Source organism: Desmodus rotundus, chromosome 1 (genome assembly GCF_022682495.2).
Source record: "Desmodus rotundus isolate HL8 chromosome 1, HLdesRot8A.1, whole genome shotgun sequence".
NCBI lineage: Eukaryota > Metazoa > Chordata > Mammalia > Chiroptera > Phyllostomidae > Desmodus > Desmodus rotundus.
Window position 1 is genome coordinate 49,953,514 of NC_071387.1, and position 14,104 is coordinate 49,967,617.

The 14,104-nt window shown below is 41.1% G+C and overlaps 1 protein-coding gene across 1 annotated transcript in view; it reads left to right on the forward strand.

The window, feature by feature from the left end:
* The window catches only part of DMRT1 (doublesex and mab-3 related transcription factor 1), a 93,915-nt gene that overhangs the window by 79,266 nt on the left and 545 nt on the right, over window positions 1-14,104 (forward strand). The gene's annotated exons all lie outside the window — the stretch shown is intronic.

Below are 14,104 nucleotides of genomic sequence, written 5' to 3' on the forward strand. Positions count from 1 at the left end.
GAGGCCTCTTCCAATACCTTGTCTATAAAATAAAGTGTGCTCTGAAGTTTATGTTTTAAAAATTATGGTGTAATCAAAAGGCCAGACAGTGCATACATAAACTTGACAGTTTTTGCAATTTAAGTAACATTTCTCTTTGCCAGGAAGCTTACAGATGACTGGAAAGCATTTCTACATGTAAACTGGTCACTTTGAGATGATCCCTTCTGAAATAAGCAGATTACTTAAGCTTGAAGGAGCCGAGGTCACCATTTGTTATTTGATTGCTCTTTGCTTTTTGCTCTAAGTTTTTTTTAAATAATTTTAATTTTTTATTGTTATTCAATTACAGTTGTGTGCCTTTTCTCCCCATCCCTCCACCCCACCCCAGCCAAACCCACCTCCCTCCCCAACCTCCACCCTCCCCCTTGATTTTGTCCATGTGTCCTTTATAGTAGTTCCTGTAATCCCCTCTCCTCCCGTCCCCTCCCCACTCCCCCCGAACCATTGTTAGATTGTTCTTAACTTCAATGTCTCTGTTTATATTTTGTTTCCTTTTTTCTTCTGTTGATTATGTTCCAGTTAAACGTGAGATCATATGGTATTTGCCCCTCACCGCCTGGCTTATTTCACTTAGCATAATGCTCTCCAGTTTCATCCATGCTGTTGCAAAGGGTATAAGCTCCTTCTTTCTCTCTGCTGCATAGAATTCCATTGTGTAAATATACCACAGTTTTTGGATCCACTCATTTGCTGATGGGCACTTAGTTGCTTCCAGCACTTGGCTATTGTAAATTGTGCTGCTATGAACATTGGGGTGCACAGGTTCTTTTGGATTGGTGTTTCAGGGTTCTTAGGGTATAATCCCAGCAGCGGAATTGCTGGGTCAAAGGGCAGTTCCATTTTTAGTGTTCTGAGGAAATTCCATACTGTTTTCCACAGTGGCCTCGCTAGTCTGCATTCCCACCAACAGTGCACTAGGGTTCCCTTTTCTCCACATCCTCTCCAACATTTGTTTGTGGATTTGTTTATGTTGGCCACTCTGACTGGTGTGAGATGGTACCTCATTGTGGTTTTAATTTGCATCTCTCTGATGGCTAGTGATGCTGAGCATCTTTTCATATGTCTCTGGGCCCTCTGTATGTCTTCCTTGGAGAAGTGTCCGTTCAAGTCCTTTGCCCATTTTTTAATTGGGTTGTTTGTCTTCCTGGAGTGCAGTTGTGTGAGTTCTTTATATATTTTGGAGATCAGGCCCTTGTCTGAGGTATCATTATTTGCTCTAAATTTTGAGGGCAACCAATAATGCAGTGACTGCTGGGCTTTCACTCTTGTTTTCACATTAAAGATTTAATTTCAGTCTTCACTGAAGATGAACCAAGTGTGAAAATACCTGATCTACTTGGAATGTGGGATCGAGGGAGGAATGTGTGGGTTAGAGTCAGTGCCTGGGCATTTAAAGACTTTCAACAGTAGCATTAAAGGTGAAATAAATTATATTGTGACCAAATGCTGGCCTGTTGGTTAGAGTCAGTGAAATTAATTTTAATCTTGTTTATCTTTTTTTCTTTAAGCTGAAGAGTTTTTCCTTTGCAATGATTATGATAGACTATGGACTTATATCTCCAGGATGTCTAAGGTTTGAAAGATACGCATTTTTGAAATTTGTGGAGATCTGCTTTGCAGACTAGTATACAGTCATTTTGTATTAATGTTTCAGGTGTGCTTGTGAAGAATGTGGATTTGCTCATTGTTGGGGCTAGAGTTCTGTATATATCTGTTGAATAAAGATTACTTATTATGTTGCTCACATTTTCAATCATCAATCAATCAATGATAAAAACAGTCTATCCAAAACTTACCTGATAGTACCACATTACCTACTTTTTATAAGGTAGTAGTTTTAATGAGCTTCTTTTACTGTGGAGGGGAGAGAAAGTCTGTATACCTGTCAGTCTCCAGCTTGTTGTTCTGTTGTTTCTGTTAGTGTCCACGGTGAAGATACATCTGTCCAGGGATTGGGTTTAAGGTGGATCCGTGCTGTCTCGTTAACTTGCCATCATTGAGAAATGATCTGTATCACAAAAAATGAGTTTTCCGAATAACTGATAATTTCTCCTGCAATTGCCAGAGTTTCCTGCTCCCAACCTTTGATGACAGGATGTTTATAAATAGATTTTCTTCTTTCTTGCCTTCAGGATGCTGAACCTTTCTTGAGGGTTCAGGTTCATTGTCACATCTATTATTTTTAGTTTTCTTCACCCCTTCTGTGATGTGGGGCTGGCAGCTGTCATTTCTCTCTCGTTACGATAGCTGTTTCTCCACCATTCTTTTCCTGTACGTTCATCTGTTATTCTGGTCATGAGTGGTTGGGTTCTAGGAAACAGATCAGCTGCCTTTGACCAGTAAGACTTATCTTTCATTCCTTCATCAACTACTACTTGTTGAGTGCTTACCAGGAGTAAAGTTTTTAACTGGTGGCCACTGAAGCGTCTCAAAGACATGTGATGTGGGCCTTACCCTGTTCTGTGGGGGGGGCTGTTAGTTCTATAATGGAAGATGATAGGAAGGCAACAGTTATGGTGCTGCAAGAATGGTATAGTCAAAGTTACTCTGGGCATTGCGGAGGGGGGTGTTTCTGTTAGAGAGATCAGGAAGGGTTGGCTTTTGAGCTGGGTTTTGACTTGTGGAGAGTGGGGAGACAGTGAGACTGACATGAGCTCAGTGTCAGGGGCAGGGAATCTAGGTCTGTCCTAGAACCAAGAGCAGGAGTGAGTTGGGAACAGTTTTAAGTATAGGCAAGAAGTGGGAAATCAGGGTGTTCCTCAAATGCCAGGCCAGTGAGTTTGGACTTTTTCAGAAGCCACCAAAGGTGTTTATTTAGGGAAAATGTCTTGTTAGAGACATGCTTCTGGGAGAGTAACAGGCCACCATGGGTAAAGCGAAGGAGAGAGAGAAGACTGGATAGGGCAGCCACATGCCCGCAGATTAAGTATGAGATAATGATGGTGGGAATTCCGACTGTGGTGTGGTCAGAAGGAGGGATGTGGGGAAGGGCTCTGGAGTTCACAAGTGCAGGCCTTGGCAGCTGCTCAGATATAAGAGGAAGGGTGCAGGTCAAAGATAAAGCCTGAGCAAGCAGGTGAAGTGGTCATGCCCAGGACCCAAGAGAGGAGGGAGCATCAGCTTTATTGTTGGAGGAGGAAATGGTGGGTTCGGTTTTATACACCATGAGTTTTACATTGAAGGAGGTTCAACTAGGTGGAGATGTCCAGCAGATACTTAAAATACAGAAGTAGTTTACAGGGAAAGAGATAAATTTTTAAGTCATTTGCAAGGAGGCAACATTTAAAGCATCTGTGACAAGAGAGGACTAAGTCGAGCAATTTGGAGACAGTCTACTTAGGATGTGGTTGGAGAAGAGCTGGTCAGAGGAAGGGAGAGTCCAGGAAAGTGACAGAGGAAGATGGAAGGAAGAGGCCATGGTCAGGTGTCCGGTGCTCCAGAGAGAAGGAGGAAACGCTAGGACAGGCCATTCGCTTGGGTGATCAGCAGGCTATAGGCAGTGAGGCTGACTCTTCGGTCAATTGGGTAGTGATAAAATATAGGGACAGGATAGTAGGTCAAGGCTGGGGAAGAGTGGGAAGAAATGGAGGCAGAGATTCATAGAAAAGGATCAGAAACTGAATTCCATATTTTATACCCAATAAGATGGCTATAATTTTTTTAAAAAACAGAACAGTGTTGCTGAGGATGTGGAGAAATTAGAATCTTTGTGCATTGCTGTTACTAATGTAAACTGGTGTCACTGCATTAGAAAACTGTATAGCAGTTCCTCAAAAACTTAAACAGAATTATATGTGATCCAGCAATTCCACTTTTGGGTATATACCCCAAAGAATTGGAAGCAGGAACACAAATAGCTATTTGAACACCAGTGTTCATACCAGGTGTTCACAATAGCCAAAAGGGGGTGGATGTGACCCATATGTTCAATGATAAATGAATGAGTAAATAAAATGTGATATATACGTACAATGGAATAGTATTCAGCCATAAAAAGGGAAAATTTCTGCCACAGCTGCAACGTGGATGAACCTTGAAGGCAGTATGCTAAGTGGAATAAGCCAGACGTAAAAAGACAAATACTATGTGAGGTACCTAGAGCAGTCAGATTCACAAAGTAAACGGTGGTTACCAGAGGCGGGGAGCAGGGAACGCAGAGTGATTGTTCAGTAGGTACAGAGTGTCACTTTGGGAAGGTGAAACAGCTCTAGTGATGCCGGTGGTGTGGTTGTACAACATTGGGAATGTACTATACCCTTAAAAACGGTTATAATGATAAATTTTATGCTGTGTGTATTTTACCATAATTTAAAAAATTAAAAACAGAAAACTAAATTCTGAAAGGAAACTACTTTTGACTAGTGGGAGCAAGAATTAAATAAAAATTTGCCTCATGTAAGTTTCCTTCGTTCAGCTCAGAGCTGAGCCCCCCTGACCACTGCCAGCAGGCCCCATCCCGGAGCTTCTCACCCAGAGACACTGTGTGGCTGTTCTGAGAAGCCCCTAAAGATAGGCTACAGGTTAGTGTGGCTTCACATGGCATGTGGTTGGGAGGAAAAGGAAAATCATTTTTTTTGAAGGGAAAATAAAATACTTGTCAAAACATGAGGTCTTTACTAACGAAACAATTTAAAAAAATAAATCCCCAGACAGGGTAGGCGTGGTCACATTCTCTGAATGCCTCACATCACCCACAAGTTAACCTCTTAGGGCGGACATCCTTTCTTGGGAGCAAACTGAACAGATAGCATCTTAAACCAAAAAGAAATGTTTTAAGAAAAACACTTAATTTTTTTAGCTGTTGTGATTTTATGAAAAGTGTTGAAATATCCTATTGGGAAAACATATAGTTTGTGCTATTGTTTTCTTATGTCTGATCACCCTGAACAGGAACTGTTCCAAAAGAAGGTGTTCTTGCTCCTGTAATCTGAACTACCTTACCCATCCATGGTGGCTGTGTCGTGTTTAGGTGTGTGTAACTTGTGCAGCTGTGAGTAGGCATGTATTCTCCTGCCTGGAATGCCTGGAACTTTCTATTCTGGTATATATTTTATGTAGATGTGTCCAGTGTTTGCTTCATTCTCTGTTCCAGAGAAAAATATTAGTAGTTTCTAGTCTTAAATTTCCTGTAATGCTAGTGTAAAAGAAAAAAGAAAATGTTGACATAGTATGATAGCCAATGCTGATGGAGTTTTGTATTTGCTTTTTGCAGAGGACAGAGTCTCCTGGTAGTTAGGACAAATAATTTACCTGACACAATCCTCTACCTGCTGCTAGCATGTCATTTCATATTAAATGCAAATATTATACAAGTTCTACTTAAGAAATGGCTCATGAACTTTCTCTTAAATCCATTTAATTGCAGTCTCAGAATATTTTTAAATAAAGAACTTCCTAAAAACCATATAGCTAAAGCTCACATCTTCCATGTCTTGTTAAACTGTGTTTTTATCAAAGATGATGTAATCCCAAAGTGAAAGGCTAGTGGGTTAGACAGCAACCAGGCTCATTCCGGGACCCAGGTTAGAGGCATTGTTCTCTGTCCTCGTGACCGGCTGTCCTGGCAGTGGCGTTGGCTCCAAAACTTCAGTCTTTTTTCTTAGCGTTAACAAGATGCCCATCAGGCTGAGTATGATTCTTTCTTCTCAGTGTGAAGAAAATGCTCTGCAAGGCTACCTTAAAACTTTTTCTTGTTGCAAAATACCTGGACAGAGCCAACCTAGTTTCTAGGATGGCAAGTGCCACAGCCTGATCTATGGGTCTGGTTCCTCTTGGATCTGAGAAAACAGCCTTCTCAGAATCAAAGGGGAATTCTATTCCAGAAACAACTCATAAAGCATCTTCTTTGCCCGGACTATCTTAGTTTCTGAGATTATCACATTGGTATTTACACCCTGTTTTGAAATGCAGTTTGTTCCTGTGACCACCTAGGCTTGGTGCTCAACTTGGATTTGAACCCTCATTTGCACTGCAGAGTCTCCAAGGTCCTTCATGCTCAGTAAGAGCTGAACTGAGATTCTGGTTTCACCTCTTGTCCCAGGGTGTGTTTGATGCTGCTTTTCTCTTTGCCTTGGCTCCCTGACTTTGCTTTAGAGTTCCTGTGCAGTAAATACAGACAGAATGAAATGAAATTCTTGGACTTTAAAATCCTCAAATTTGGTTTTAGACTTGAGACTGTCTTTGCCAATGTGTATGTGGGTCAGCTCTGTTTTGTGGTTGCAGCATGTCTTGTGAAGACTAAATTCTACTGTCATTCTCGCTCACGCATCCATTATTAAACACCTACTGTGTGCACTGCACTGTGCCAGACAACGCATGGTAGGTATTCTCAGCTCCATTGCAGTTTGCGAGATGTTTGTTGTAGACTCCTGTTTCTGCCGTGCGGGGTCTCTCCTGGCTTTCCATTCTAGCCGGGTTCAGCCAATTCTTCTTGCCTCTTGGCCCCACCTCGGGAAGTGTTATACGTAGCTGAAGTCCTGTGCATGATGCTGTAAACCACACAAAATAACAGGCTCATGTTTCAGTTTGGAATTCATCTTAGCTTTTAGTCTCTGGGTATGTAAAGAAAGAAAATAAAAGTCACCTTTCCCTGAACATCAGAACTGAAACTCGTTTGAGAACATTCAGGGATATTTGAGCTGTGTTGTCACTAAAAATCTTTTTTCCTTTCCCATCCAGTGTTTAATAAAAATATTTCTCATTTCTTGGTTCTGTTCTAGCAGAGAACAGACACTAACTCAATCTTCTTCCTTAGAGAAGGGCCAGGGGGAGGGGACAAAGAACATAATGACTGACACATATGTACAGCCTTCAAGTTTACAAACTGGTTTGTCATACATATATCATCTCCTTGACCCTAAAAGTCAGCTTTGTGAGATACATAATTATGATTCTCCCGCCAGGAGCAAGAATCCCTCCCATCCCCCGCCCCAGCCCACCTGCCCTCATTGGGGTGCTCACATGATGGGAAACTGGTCTGCCTCTTCAGAGGTGAGAAGCTGGACCAGGAGCAGCAGCTGCTTTCTGACTGCTACCCCTCTAGCACTCCAGAACAGTGAAGCGGGGGAGCAGCAGGTGGTGTTGAGGACTGCAGAGAGGATAGCAGCCAGGAAGTGATGTGAGAACAGAGTAATTTGGACAGTACCCAGTGCGGAGGTGCTGGGTGACCAAATGGTAAAGCTGTGCCTGACTGTGGGCTTTTCAGCTGCCTCAGGCTTAGTAGGGCCCTGACACTTTGCATAGAACCATCCTGAGTGCTTTACTCTGTCCCCATTTTACAGATGAAGAAACCAAGGCATGGAGAGGTTAAGGGACTCATCTGAGATCTCCAGGTAGTAAGAGATGGTCCATGCCCAAAGCCCACACACCTAATCCTAGCTCTGCTCTGTTGCATTTTCATGGAGTGTTTCCTACCCTGGCAAGCCTCACTCAGTCAGGGCTCCAGGTACCTAGTTGTTGTAGATTAGGACCCATTAGCCTCTTCCTTTTGGGCATTGAAGCCCCTGCCCAGTACTGCCCGGAGTTCCCAACTTCTAGGACAAACTTAACCTCAAAAATGAGATGCTTTCTGCTTCCAAATACTGCTGTCCGAAGGGGTGGCTTGCTAGATCACTGGATAATAACCCTTTTTTGTGTGTGGTTTATAAAGCGTGTCCACAGACAGTCTGTTTGATTAAGATTTGGCACCGGACATCTTATCACCCCACTCTCAAAAAATGTAAAAAGCAGAGTATAAGTAACTTGGGACCTGTTGTTCAAATGAGGAAGGGGTGGTTTTGCCTTTGGGATATGACACTCAGACTATTACCTAGGCCCAAAATGAAGTAAACATGTGTTCCTGGTTCTAGGCTCTCAAAAAGGTATGTGTGGTCTGGGGTGAATAGACCTTGTACTAAATGCTGATTGCATTCTGGCACCTTCAAAAGCAAAAGTCACCTAACTTTAAGACATTGAAACTTAGACTGTAGACAGAAGAAGGAAGGAAACGAATATGTACTCAGTAATTATCACAATGACCTGTTGTTAGCCTCATTTCACAGACGGGGAAACTGAGGCTCAGGGTGCTTAAGGCCATTGCCGAGGTAGCAGAGGGCATTTCTTCCCAGTCTGTCTTGAGGTTATTTCACTGAAGAGGAAAAAAGAGGAGAGTTAGTTAAAGTGAGGAGTGTTACCTCAGGATGTTCTTAGCAGAGAGAAGTAAAAGCCACACTGTGTTTAGGTTCAAAACTGAGTCTGTTTTCATTAAAACAGTGCATTAGGGAATCTTTGAATGTTTGGATTGTGTGTATCATCCAGTGCTTCCTCCCTAGATGAGGCAAGTCAGTTGAACAAATAATGAGTTAACCCCTCACATACACACTTGCTCACTTTGGAAAGGGTTTGGGAAGAAGTCAGTCAGTGAGAGAAAAGTCTGTAACTGCCGGTGAGTTTGGGGGTGAGGGAGCAGCCAGGGGCATCACCACTGCTGATGGGCAAGAGGCATTTGGGGTGGTAAGGACCGAGGGTGTGAGTCCCTGTCAGGGTAGGGCTGCAGTCAGACGTTGCTTGTTTGTGGGTTTTCTTTGAGACTCCAGTTGGTTTGGGTGACCCCACCCCCATGAAATGAACAGGGAATTTGAGGCTCAGGCAGCTGCAAGCCAGGAGGATCTGCCATGCAGGGGGTGCCTAGGAATGGAGAAGGAATGTCTGGCCCAAGATGATTCTACCTGGGTGCTAGGTGGAGTGGAAGGCTGAATAGGGTCCCTTCTCTCTTGTCCCTTTGTGTGTACCGCATTGAAACAAACAGAAACCAATTCTTCCCTTCGTGTTTAACTCTGTAGGGTAAGGGAATATAGGTTTTAGTGCATTATCCCTTAGTTTCTTAAGCGGTAGGAAAGCTGGTCTGCAGCAGTGGTTGTGCCAGGCTGTGATCCCAGGTCCTCAGACTCTAATGTGCTACAAAAGGGTGCTTAATAGACTTCTGTTTATTTTGAGGATTAAGAAGTTCTTGCCCTGGCTGGTGTGGCTCAGTGGATTGAGTGCCAGCCTGTGAACCGAAGGGTCGCTGGTTTGATTCCCAGTGAGGGCACATGCCTGGGTTGTGGGCCAGATCCCCAGTAGGGGGCACGCGAGAGGCAACCACACATTGACGTTTCTCTCTCTCTTTTTCTCCCTCCCTTCCCTTCTCTCTAAAAATAAATAAATATAATCTTTAAAAAAAAGGAAGTTGTTCTTAATGGGAGAAGGGAGTCAAAAGGTTTTTTAAAATGTTATTCTAATATTATTTTGTGAATTGTATATACATGTTACACAGGAAATTTGGAGGGAAAGATGTACTGTTGATACTGCATAAATATGTACTTTCTGTTACAAGTTCACTTCACTTTTTAAAATGGTAATTCCCCGTGCTTATCAAGGTTATGATAGTCGTGTCAAGGAAGAGCACTGATACCTTACCTTACTCTGTTTGCAGGAACTCTCTTTTACAGGGGCTTGGCCTCTTCCCTATACAACATGCAAAGTGCAGAGCCGGCCCCTCTCAAATTTGTATTAGGTTGTAGAACTGACAATTAAGACATATTTCCAAGGAAAGCATAATCCTGAACAGCCCCTCACTTGTCACTACTCTTTAATTACACTTAGGTGGAGAAAACACATTTAATTGTTTCAAAGATTTTTTTTAGTAAATATATAGTAAGTGGGGGGAAGATTTTAAAAAAGGGGTTATTTTTTTCTCAGCTTGTGGTTTCTAATTACATCAGTTACAGCTTAGCCTTCCTCTTAACTAGAGTGCAGGCATGAACTGGAAAAGAATGAGCTAATCCATGATAGATCAGGTTGAATAAAGATCTCCATTCATATCTTTAGCTTTTATCCCTTGTTCTGAGTGCCAAGAATTAATGCTGTTTGAAAGTGCAAACCGAACCTGCCAAGCTTTGGACAGCTAAGATAATCCTAATTATTTTGAATGTTAGTGAGAAGGGCCGCAGTTCCACTCTGGAAAAGAGTTCTGTTGTGAAACATTAAATATCTGCTAAGTGGTATTGATTGGACATGATTTTATTTCCAAACACTATGGTTATCATGAAGCAGAAGAATCTGTTGTTTAAGAAATATTCATCAGCTTTTCATCAGACTCTTAGGCCTGTGAACTCCAGGAAACCAAAGAGGCCAGCACTTTTTTCTGTTCCTGTCAGCATCTAGGTGAAGAGTTGCTAACAGTTGAAGAAGGCCACTTGCATTTTTATTTTTAAATGGTTTCTTGGTGAGAGTTTAATAGTATTTAACATATAGAGGAAGAAAATGTTTTTTTCTCAAGCATGAATATCCTGTTTTCTCACACCACTGGAAGAGAATTATTCGTTCCAGTCCATTGACTTCCAACAAATCATTCAAGTTAAAAGTCAGGGGTCTTTGCAATGTCAAAAGATTTAGCAGTTAGAGTGGTTTTTGTTTTGTTTTTCAGAGGGGTGGGGCTTTTTGGCAGTATACAATATTTTCCAAAAAGAATTCTGATGGTTAGATGGTATCACTGAAATTATCTTAACGGTTTTTTCCCCCAACATTCTTGGTAAGAGTAATTATGTGTAAGGTTTTCTGTTTGTTTTTAAATAATAATAAAGACCCTTTAGCTTCTGTAGACAAATAGGCTACTTGAGAGAAAACAGATACTGGGCTTGCTGGTTCAAACAAGGGTCAACCTCAGAGGTTTACCCACCTTTCATTGTAACAAAAAAATCAGATGGGCAGGGTTTTCTTTTTTATTTTTTCCCTCTTTTTTCTTCCTTTTCAGTCTCTACTTTGGTCTCCAGAAGTCATTTCTTCCATTTCTGTAAATACTAGGAGCCTATTGGTGATTACAGGGTAGCATAATCCTGAATTGTTCATTGCCTGTGAATGCTTCCTGCCCCCCATCCTCAAGGCAGCTACCCCTATCCCCACCCCCAGCCCAGCACCAGAGCAAAGCACTAACATCTTTACTGATGCAAATAGTGATGTGCTGAGAATTTGGGCCCATTATTCTTTCTTTCTTTGGGTTTATTCCCCAAAGTGGAATTACCGGGTCAGAGGGTATGAACAGTTTTATGGTTCTTATTACATGTCACTAGATTGCTGTCCAGAAAGATTGAACCAATTTCTAGGGCTACCAACAGCAGACCTTTACTTACAGTTCCACTGACACTAGGCATTAGCATTTTCACAAAATAATTAAGAGAAGCCTTTCGAGTTGAAATTAGCCTTGTGCAGGGCTCATTAGACTCAACTTAAAAAGCAAAAAGTGTAATTTTGACTTTTGAATTTTTAATTGGTATAAAATGATTTACAGTGATCAATGATTGTTCCCACCTCCCCCAAGAAAGTATAATGAAGCTGCATTAAAATGGGAAGGGTACCTTTAAGGATGGTAAAATAGATTTTGGACATTACTTACTAAGATAAACACTTACGAAATCTTGAATGCACTTGGATCTACTTTTATGAGATGCTACACAGAATGATTTAAACAGATACTATCCTTAATTTCAACAGCCCATTATTCAAAGTCTGCTAAGTCTGGAACAGAAGTAAAGTAATATGGATTTAAATTTTGTGTGGAGAAATGCTTTAAAATACTCAGGTATATTTCAAAACAGGTAGAGTTCATTTATTTGCATCTTCCCTGTAGTGCAGTAATGTACTGTGCTTAGAGCCTCTCTAGTCTGTGCAGGTGACACTCTGCATGTTTTTGTAGCCCCAAGTCACAGGAATACTTTCCAATACCCACAAGGCAAATTGGGAGCAAAACGGGTCTAGCCCCAAATTCCTTTCTTCTGCAGAATTCCTATATCTCCATTTTGTAGTCCCAAATCCTTTAAATGGGGAGTGGGAGGTGTGTGACTGGGGTGAGGGCATCTCCTACATCAGCTGCTACCTGAAGGCAAAGGCAGGCCCAGGGTTCAGAACGTCTGGAGCTCACTCACCTATTCCTTTATAGCCTCTGTGTTAGCCTGACAGGAGTCCGTTGTTCCTCCTCCTTGAAAACACAGAGAGATTGGGAAGGTTCAGTGGCGAATGACTAAATGTGTCTGTTACCCAAGGGTGGGATGGTGCAGGGATAAAAGCAAGCTGAAGGGTTGGTTGGACTCACCAGTGCCACACTGCCCTTGGCAGCTTCCACAGGGTCCTTATGTAAAATGGAGAGAATAATTCTCTCAGTGAATGGTTTGAGGATTAAATACCTCATTAAAGTATGTGGCATACAGGAAGTAGTAAATGTTCATTCCCATCCCATCGCTTCATTCCCATCCCAGAACTTCTGTCCCTGCTTGAGGTGGGGATGGAATTTGGCAGATTAAGTCTTAGACTCTGGCTGGCTCTTAGTGGGCTCTCCAGACTGCTATATAGTAAGAAGATGTCAGAGCAAAGTCTATCACCATTGGAAAACATTTGTATATTTGTGTATATACAACATCCTTGTGCATGTAGCACAATTCATAATTCATCTTAGATTTGCTGAGAATTTTAAATCCATATAACAATTCAAACTTTAGAAGCTTTTATGAACTGCAATAAAATGAAGGCTTCAGAATTCATAGATTTCCAGGTTTTTTTGGTTGCTATTATATATTTATATATGTACATGCACCCTTACTGGTATATATAAAATACCACTATTTAATAGCTCTTTCTTTAAAAAAAAAAAGGTTACAAACTATTACTCTTGCATTTTATTTAAGTTAACTAAACAAATACTGTCAATATCAAAATAATTGCTTATCGGGAAATTATTTTTCAAATTTACTCACTAAGTCTTCAGATCATGCCTTTCCTTACTAGATAATGAGGTGTAACTATACAAAACTATCTGTCTGTTTGTTCATCTGTATGTCACACTAGAAGAAAAGGGCTTTCTGAAATAACTTGGTCCAATAGAGTGGTTTAAAGGTCTGCTTCTTAAATCCCAGCCCTGTTCTTTTATTTTTGTGAGGTTTCACTAGCTGCAGCAAACCTTTTCCGAACCCATAACAAGCATAAATGGTGTTCTCTTGTAAAAAGGTCTCTTCAACATGGTAATATACCTTATTAAATTCCAAACATAATAAGTATTGATGGCAAACACATCAGGACCCAGTACAGCTTCTACTATGATTTAGTTCTCTACAAATGACTTCAACACTCAGCTCCCAATGCATTTGGCTAATTACATCATAGATTTCCCTATTGATGAACACAAGCTGAATTAACACAGGAGCACTAATGTACCCTTTCACCATTATTGTTGTACAAGAAGCCGTGGCAGATGCTGGCAGTTAGTTACACAAACATTAGTATTAACGATTGGCCATTTGGAATTGGTGACAAACTACTGCCCAGCAAAATCCTGAGGCTGAAACCAATCAGGAAGTTAATGAGGAGAGAAATTACCACTGCAGCTTCCCCTTAATTACATTCACACTAGGCTGGAAGGGAGTTCTGGGGGTGGATCTGAACTCAGCTAAGGTTAAGAAGGTCAGAGACCCTTTTGCTTTAATTTTGTATCTACTGTGGCTTGTAAGGTTGCAAAAATTGTTTAGCACTTTATTACTTTCGCATGCTTCATATTTAATGTCAGTTTTTAATAAAAATCTTACGTTCACGGTTTTGCTTTTTAAAATCTTGTCCTGAGTTCTATTTTAGTGTTGTGGTATAATTCAACTTCTTTTACTTTTGATGGTCTTAAAAATTTTAGTTTCCCTTCCATTTACTGCTTTTTACTTTTTAAAATAGTATGTTTGCTGACTCCCTCTACCACCACCAAATGTTTGTTCCCCTATATTCAAGAGAAATAACAGGAAAGTTGATAAGCTATCACCTTCATTTGCTATATATTGAAAAACGAGGGTTACCTGTCAAATGGTGGAAATACATGGGTGGAGTCTTGCTTGGGGTAATTTGTCAGATTGATTATTTGACAAGACAGGTTCTATTAGCATCCTTTATATAAAGGAGGGGCTCTGTGGGACAGACTGTTTTTTGTTTTTAATGAACATAAAACTGGAACTCTAGCTAACTTCTCCCTGTAGTTAAGTAGATAACTGTAGATAATACTGTGCAGAAATACTAC